Raw genomic sequence first — 9,472 nt, 5'->3', positions numbered from 1 at the left:
GCTCTGGTCTTTTCACTGAGAAAGCTTGAAAGTCCTCTATTATATTGAAAATCCATATTTTGCCTTGGAGCATGATACTCAGTTTTGCTGGGTAGGCGATTCTAGGTTTTAATCCTAGCTCCATTGACCTCTGGAATATCATATTCCAAGCCCTTTGATCCCTTAATGTAGAAGCTGCTAGATCTTGTGTTATCCTGATTGTGTTTCCACAATACTCAAATTGTTTCTTTCTGGCTGCCTGCAGTATTTTCTCTTTGATCTGGGAGCTCTGGAATTTGGCAACAATATTCCTAGGAGTTCTCTTTTTGGGATCTTTTTGAGGAGGCGATCTGTGGATTCTTTCAATTTCTATTTTACCCTCTGGCTCTAGAATATCTGGGCAGTTCTCCTTGATAATTTCTTGAAAGATGATATCTAGGCTCTTTTTTTGATCATGGCTTTCAGGTAGTCCAGTAATTTTAAACTATATCTCCTGGATCTATTTTCCAGGCCAGTGTTTTTTCCAATGAGATATTTCACATTGTCTTCCATTTTTTCACTCCTTTGGTTCTGTTTTATAGCATCTTGATTTCTTATAAAGTCACTGGCTTCTACTTGCTCCAATGTAATTTTTAAGGTAGTATTTTCTTCACTGGTCGTTTGGACCTCCTTTTCCATTTGGCTAATTCTGCCTTTCAAGGCATTCATCTCCTCATTGGCTTTTTGGAGCTCTTTTGCCATTTGAGTTAGTCTATTTTTTTAAGGTGTTATTTTCTTCAGTATTTTTTTGGGTCTCCTTTAGGAAGTCATTGACTTGTTTTTCATGGTTTTCCTGCATCACTCTCATTTCTCCTCCCAATTTTTCCTCTACTTCTCTAACTTGCTTTTCCAAATACTTTTTGAGCTTTTCCATGGCCTGAGGCCAGTTCATGTTTTTCTTGGAGGCTTTTGTTGTAGGCTCTTTGACTTCGTTGACTTGTTCTGGCTGTATGTTTTGGTCTTCTTTGTCACCAAACAAAGATTCCAAAGTCTGAGTCTGAATATGAGTCCGTTTTTGCTGCCTGTCCATGTTCCCAGCCAACTACTTGACCCTTGAGTTTTTTGTCAGGGTATGACTGCTTGTAGAGTATAGAGTACTTTGTCCCAAGCTTGAGGGGCTGCACTGTTGTTTTCAGAGCTATTTGTAAATAGCAAGTTCTGCCACACCAGCGTTCCTCCTCCCCCAAGAACCGCCAACCTGGACAGTGACTCAGATCTGAGCAGGCTCTGCACTCCCACTCAGATCCACCACTTAATTCCTCCCACCAGGTGGACCTGGGGCCAGAAACAACTGCAGCTGTAGTAATCTGTAGCTGTACCACCTCCACTGCCCCGGGATGGTGGCCGAACTGTGAACTCCTTTCACTCTGTCCCCGCAGTTTTTTCCCACTAACCTTCTCTGTTGTCTTAGGTGTTTACGGGTTGAGAAGTCTGGTAACTGCCCCAGCTCACTGATTCAGGGCACTACGGCCTGTTCTACCTGGCTCCTGGTCTGGTTGGTCCAGGTACAGCCCACACTGGGCTCTGCTCCATTCCGTTCCCAGCTCCGTGTGATAGACCTTACCCAGCGACCATCCAGGCTGTCCTGGGCTGGAGCCCTGCTTCCCTTTGCTATTTTGTGGGTTCTGCAGTTCTAGAATTTGTTCAGAGCCATTTTTTCTACGTGTTTGGAGGATCTTGGGGGAGAGCTTTAGGCCAGTCCCTGCTTTCCAGCTGCCATCTTGGCTCTGCCCCCCAACTTAAGTCTTTATACTTGACTCTGTTCAACTAATATACCTTTCTATTTCTTAGCTGGTACCTGGTGGTTTTTGATAATTACTGCCTTATAATATACTTTAAGATCCATTACTGCTAAACCTCCATCCTTTATTTTTTTCCCTCATTAGTTCCTTTGATATTATTGACCTTTTGTTCTTCCAAATGAATTTTGTTATTATTTCTTCTAACTCAGTAAAATATTTTTTTTGGTAATTTAACTGAGATGGCATTGTATATATAGATTAATTTAGGTAAAATTGTCATTTTTATTATATTGGCCCTGCCTATCCATAAACAACCAGTATTTCTCCAGTTATTTAAATCTGATTTTATTTGTATATTTATTTTGTATATTTTATTTGTATATTTTTTATAATTTTGTTTACATAGTTACTGAGTTTGTTTTGACAGGTATACTCCCAGATACTATATACTATCTAGAGCAATTTTAAATGGGGTATCTCTTACTATCTTTTCTTGCAGAGTTTTTTTGGTGATATATAGGAATGCTGAAGATTAATGTGGGTTTACTTTCTATCCGCTACTTTGCTAAAATTATTATTTTAGATAACTTCTTAGTTGAGTCTTTAGGATTTTCCAAGTAATCATCCTATTGTCTGAAAAAAGAGATAGTTTTATTAACTCATTCCTTCTATTTCGTTTTCTTCTCTTATTACTATTGTTAGGATTTCCAATACAGAATTGAACAACATCGGTGATAATGGGGCATCCTCCTTTCACACCTGATCTTACTGGGAAGGCTTATCTCCATTACAAATAATATTGCTAATGGTTTTAGGTAAAGGCTTCACAACAATTTAAGGAAAAATCTATTTATGCCTATACTTTCGATTGTTTTTAATAGAAATTAGTATTGTACTTTATCAAAATCTTCATCTACATCTATTGACATAATCGTATGATTTTTGTTATTTTTATTATTGACATAATCAAATAGTTTTCCTTATGTTAAACCATTGTTGTGTTCCTGGTATAAATCCCACTTGGTTACAATGTACAATCTTCGTAATCTATTATTGTAATCTCCTAGCTAGAATTTTATTTAGGATTTTTGCATCCATATTCACTAATGAATTGTTCTACAATTTTCTTTCTTTGTTTTTACTCTTCCTGGCTCTAGGTATCAATATCATATTCTTTTTATAAAAGGAGTTTGGTAGGTCCACTTCTTTGCCTATTATTCCAGATAATTTATTTAATATTGAAATTAGTTGGTCTTTAAATGTTTTATAGAATTCACCTGTAAATCCATCTGGTTCTGGATTCTTTTTTCTTAGGAAGCTCATTTATGGCCTGTTTAATTTCTTATTCTGAGATATGTCTATTTAGATATTCTGTTCCCTCTTCTGTTGATCTAGGCAGCTAACATTTTTGTAAATGTTCTTCTATTTCACTTAAATTTTTAAATTTATTAGCATATAATTGGGCAAAATAGCTCCTTATAATTCTTTTGATTTCATCTTCATTGGTGGTATATGCAACCCCTTCATTTTTAATACAAGTGATTTGGTTTTCTTCTCTCTTTTGATCTTATGATTTTTATCATATTAACCAATGGTTTATCAGTTTTATTGGTTTTTTTCATAAAACCAACTCCTAGTTTTATTTATTCAATGGTTTTCTTAACCCTCAATTTTATTAATCTTACCTTTAATTTTTAGAATTTCCAATTTAATGTTTGAGTGGAATACAAGATTGTGAAAGCTTCCCTGTGAATAACTCAAGCAGTAAGCCTCACCAGACCTAAGTTTCGTTTTCCTGTAAATCATACGATTTAGGGGAAACCAGATGGTATTTCCCTCTCCCCCTCCCCTGGCCTACTTGCAAACTGCCATCTTAGCATTAGAGTTCCCCTGTAAGGTAATTCTGTAGTTTTTGTGCTTGTATTGGGTAAAAACTTATTTCTTTATTCCTGGTTAGATTGTGAGGCCACCTGTCCCTGCCAGTGGGGATGAGGGTCCAGCCTCTGGGGTGGGATTTCTTAGAATTGTTTGTACAAGGGTATATATCTCCCTGCTTGCCTTCTCTCCCGCTCAACCCAACTCTCTCATCGCTGCTAGTCTGCCCTGGTAGTGAAAAAGATGCCCAACTCTCTTGAGACTTGATCAAATAAAGCTTCTGTTTTCCCTACTTTGAGAAACCTCTTTTTTTTTTCACTTGAGTCGGTGGTCTTCTGACCCATACATGTTTAATTGGAGATTTTTAGTTTTGGGTTTTTGTTTCTAGTTTTCTGAATCACATACCCAGTTCATTGTCTGCTCTTTCTGTTTTATTTTTAAAATTTTTTTATTTTTAGTTTACAACAGTTCCACAGGTTTTTGAGTTCCAAATTTTCTTCCCCTCCCTCCCTTCCCTCCTCCTCCCAAGATGGCATGGAATCTGATATATGTTCTACGTATACTTTCACATTAAACATTCTTTCTCTGCTTTATTGATGTAAGCATTTAGAGATATAAATTTTCCTCTGTTTACTGCTTTTGCCATATGCCATAGCTTTGATATGTTGTCTCACTGTTGTCATTCTCTTTAATGAAATTATTGATTGCTTCTATGATTTATTCTTTAACCCACTCATTCTTTAAGATTAGGTTGCTTAGTCTCCAATTAGTTTTTATTCTTTGTTTCCATGGTCCCTTTTTAAATATAATTTTTATTTCATTGTGATCTGAAAAGGATGCATTTAATATTTCTGCTTTTAAATATGAAATTTTTATCCCAGACATATGATAAGTCTCTGTAAAGATACCACATATCACTGTATTCCTTTCTATTCCCATTCACTTCTTTCCACATATCTATCACATCCAGCTTATCTAAAATTCTATTCGCTTCCTTGATTTCTTTCTTATTTATTTTTTGGTTAGATTTATCTAGTTTTGAGAGGAGAAGATTAAAGTCCCCACTATTAGGATACTACTGTCTATTTCTGCCTGTAATTCATTTAGCTTTTCTTTTAAAAATTTAGATGCTATAGTATTTGGTGCATGTAAGTTTAGTATTGATATTTCTTCAATGTCTATGGTACCTTTTATCATAACTTAATTTTGCTGCTTATCTTTTTTAATTAAATCTATTTTAGCTTTAATTTTGTCTGAGCTCATGATTGCTACCCCTGCTTTTTTTTACATCAACTAAAACATAATAAATTCTACTCCAGTCCTTTATTTTAACTCTGTGTATTTCTCATTTTTAAATGTGTTTTTTATAAACAACATTTGTTGGATTTAATCCATTCTGCTATCTGCTTCTGTTTTATGAGTGAGTTCCTCCCATTCATATTCAAGGTTATAATGAGTATTTGTGTATTTCCCTCCATCCTATTTTTCCTCACTATTATCTTTCTCAGCCTCTTTTTACCCTATCTCGCCTCATACTGCCTAGTTTACTTCTAACTACTACCTCCCTAATCCACATTCTTTTAAAGAATTCCTTCCTTATGCTCTCCCCTTTCCCTCTAATTTTGTATTCTACTTACCCCTCTAAGAGTCCCTCCCTTATCCTCTTCCCTCACCCTCCTAAATCCTAATCTACACACACTTCCAAAAGTCCCTTTCCTGTCCCCTTGCCCTCTTATTTCTTTATAGATTTAGAAGACTTTTATACCCTTCCAGATATATATGTTCTCTCTTTAACCCAGATCCGATGAGAGTAAGGTTCCAACACCACCAGCCCTCCATCCCTACCTGTTTCTTCTGTATCATTTCTTCCTTTCATGAGATAATTACTCCTTTTTACTTTTTCCTACCCAATTTTATTTCTTAGAATCACCCCATCATATTTAGCTCGGCCCTAATCTTTTATTTTTTTTGAGGGAGGGAAGGCAGGGCAGTTGGGATTAAGTGACTTGCCCAAGGTCACACAGCTAGTAAGTGTGTCAAATGTTCTGAAGCCAGATTTGAACTCAGGTCCTCCTGACTCCAGGGCCAGTGTTCTGCTCACTGCACCACCTAGCTGTCCCCCTTATTCAGGTTCAGTTCACTAAATGTTACTTTTTTTCATTCAGGATTATACTCAACTTTGCTGGGTAAGTTATTTTTGTTCACAACCACAGCTTTTTTGCTCTTCAAATATAATGTTCCAAGACCTGTGGTCTTTTAGTGTAGAAGCCACTGGGTTTTGTGTAATCCTGATTGTAGCCCTGCCGTATTTAAATTATTTTTTTTTTCTTGTTGCTTGTAATATTTTCTCCTTAACCTGGGAGCTTTGAAACTTAGCTATGATATTCTTGCAAATTTTCATCCTGGGATCTCTTTCAGGTGGTAATTAGTGGATTTATTTCTACTTCTACTTTACCCTTTTGTTCTAGAACTTCAGCAATTTTCCTTAATAATTTCTTGTAATATTGTATCAAGATTCTTTTTTTAATCATAACTTTCAGGTAGTCTACCAATTCTTACATTGTCTCTCCTAGAACTGTTCTTCAGATCAGTTGTTTTCCTAATGAGATGTTTTATATTCTTTTCTGTTTTTTCATTATTTTGATTTTTAAACATTATTTCTTGGTGTCTTATAATGTCATTAGCTTCCCCTTGTCCAATTCCAGTTTTCAAGGAGTTATTTTCTTCTTTAAGTTCTTGGATCTCTTTTCCAATTGGTTGACTCTCTTTTAATAATTTTCTTGATTTTCTTGGATTGCTCTTATTTTTTTCCCTAATTTTTCCTCAATCTCTCTTATTTGGTTTTTGAAGTCCTTTTTAAGTTCTTACAAGAACTCTTTCTGTGCTTGTGACCATTTTACATTTCTCTTTGGCATAGTGGTGGCTTCTTTATTTTACTTCACTAATCTTCCTCCCTAGATCTTCTTTATCTCCATAGTAGCTGTCTGTGGTCAGGTTCTTTCTCCTTGCTTACTCATTTTTGGTTTTGTTTTGTTTTGTTTTGTTTTTAGCAATTTATTGTTGTAATCAGATTCTAGTACTGAGATGTGGCTAATGGTGTCCTGCCTCAGGTCCTTCTAATTGTTATTTTCTGAGCTCTGTCGCAGGTGGGAGGAGTAGGAAAGGAAAGGGAGACTAATCTCTGGCACTCCTCTTTACCCCCATATTATCCGGAAAAGCTCTTTTCCCTATAGTTCTTCCTGTGGACCTGTAGTCCCCTCCAGGGACTCTGCTATTCTTCGAGTGCCCACAGCCAGCAGGGTCCCCACCCGTCTGCTGCCTCACTGACCTGGTATGTACTAGCTCCTTCTGGCCCTCACCTGGGGACCACATCTAGTCAGCACAGCTGTGCCTGATATCTCATGACACCAGATGGTCCTTCATTCTTCTCCTACTTAGCCATCTGACCCCCACACCATTAGTGAGGTGAAAGTCCCTGAGGCCTAGGCTGCTTCCCAACAGCTGGCTTGTTGTTTATTGCTTCAGCAGAGTTGACCAGGAGGGATTTAGACTTCACTCAGGCTGAATCTCTGCCCCTGGCGATCCAGACTTTCCTGAGGTCCTCTCAAGTTGTCATAGGAGGACAACTGCTTTACCCCAACTTTGGTTTATTTTTGCTGCTTTGTGTTCACTTTGAGGCAATGTTCTCTCTTGTTTGTGGAGGAAATTTGGAGAGTTTGGAATTTTCTGACCTACTCTGGCATCTTCCCAGAATCCTCTTTCCAGTTACTTTTGAAGTCCTTTGATCTAAGAGTTCTAGCTTCCTCTGCCCTCATTAGTCTTCATGGTTGTATGCAATGTGTGTCTTGTGCGTATGTACACACATATGTTCTATATTAGATACAGTTTTAAAATTATATATATATAGAGAGAGGGGGGTGGGGATTGGTGACACTTATTAATGTGTGACATTAAGCAATTGTTAAGACTTGGTATGGTGAAGATTTGTGGATTTAGTGTCAGTGGACCTAGGTTGAAATCTTAGGTCTGCTCCTTACTAAAGGGGCCTTGAACAAGTTTCATAGCCTCCATTTCTTCACTTGTAGAATGTGGTGGTTGAACTAAGGTTCCTTTCAACTCTGAATCTATTGTTCTATGAATTAAAATTTGTTCAATAAACTCATATCTTTACATTTATTATTTATGTCTTTATTTGATTTTCCTTTTTCTCGTAATGGAATAGTGAGATTTCTCACTATTACTGGATTTTTTTATCCATTGTTTCTTATAATACTGTTAACTTTTTGAAATTAATTTGGCTATTATATTATTATATTATAAATTTTGTGTTCTATTCTTATTCCTCTACTAAGTTCCTACTCTGATGTCTTATTGTGTTGCAGAAGTAACCTTGGGTTTTAGAGATTATTCCAGGTTAGTGTCAGCTCTGACAGGTCTTATGAAGCTGGAAAGACTGAGTACAGGTCTGGTGAAGGACTGTACCTCTTGTTTAAGAACAAATAGAGCTAAATTTGGGAGTCTGATAACCAGTTTGGACAGAGGATGATGACTTTTCAGCTAATATTTTAAGTTAGTTATTTCCTGATATATCCTCTCCTTTTTTATAATAAAACCAATAAAATGATTGATGCAATTTTAATAGCATAGATGACATTCAGCCCCATGAATGAATGAATGAATGGAAGGAAGGAAGGATAAAGTAGTTATTTAGTGCTTACTGTGTGCAAAGCACTGTGCTAAGTTTTGGGGGTACAAATAGAAAAGTAAAACAGTTCCTGATCTCAAGGAGCTCACTTTTTAGTGCAGGAAGACAACACAATGTGGTAAGTTTTAGCTGCAAGTCAGATAAAAAAGCCCCATGGTTCTTAGGGTGCAGCAGCAAAGCATATATGGGAATGCCTCTTCTTTAATGTGATTTCCTCTGATAAAATCTTATCGCTTTCTGATATTGAACCATTTGATAGTGCCAAAGACTTTGGTGATAAGAACTTTCTTTTCCGCATCTCCAATAAATGAGGTTGTAGCACTTGCAAGAGTAGTTGCCAGGCTGTATCTCCACCGGGGTTGCTTCCCAGGATGATGGCTGGGCGCTGGGATAGAAGCATTGTCATTCCCAAGTCTCTTGGTTTAGAGTCCTGGGCTGATTCCACCAGAGTATGAGGGGAGATGGTGGCTTCCATTGTTGCCGGGGAAGGGGAAGAAGATATGATTTCCACTTTCATAGGAATTCTAAGGGAGACCTTTCAGAGTCCTAAGTAACACATCCTTTTAAAGCAGGAATTCTTCACCTGGGGTCTATGAATTTTTTCTTCTTATTTTGATAACTGCATTTCAATATAATTGGTTTCCTTTGTAATCCTATGTATTTTATTTGTTCTGAGAAGGGGTCCTTTCATAGGCTCTACCAGACTGCCAAAAGAGGTTTATGACACAAAAAAGTTAAGAATTGCTGCTTTAAAGTCTTCTAAGAAGGCAGCTGTTGCTGCTCAGTTGCTAAAATCTCTGACAAAGCTCCTCTTTCATAAGCGTGGGTAGGGGAGTGAGACCAGTTAGAAACTTCTGGTGTAGTGTCAAAGGGCCTGTCTGCTAGAAGGGGGCAGGATATACACTCAGCTCTAGGGAAAGTGGATTCTCCTGATTATCTCTATTGTATGAAAATATTTTTAATACAAGGCCATAAGAATTGTAAAGACCAAGTGTTATGGGAATTCAGAGGAGCAGTGAGGTTACTTCTAGTTGGGGGAAATCAGGAGGGATTTTCTGAAGGAAATGGCATTTGAGGTAGACCTTGAGTATTGTTAGGATTGATAAGTAGCATGGTCGGGGAAAGCATCCTA

This window comes from Trichosurus vulpecula, chromosome 2 (assembly GCF_011100635.1).
Source record: "Trichosurus vulpecula isolate mTriVul1 chromosome 2, mTriVul1.pri, whole genome shotgun sequence".
Lineage (NCBI taxonomy): Eukaryota > Metazoa > Chordata > Mammalia > Diprotodontia > Phalangeridae > Trichosurus > Trichosurus vulpecula.
This window is presented reverse-complemented; position numbering follows the sequence as displayed.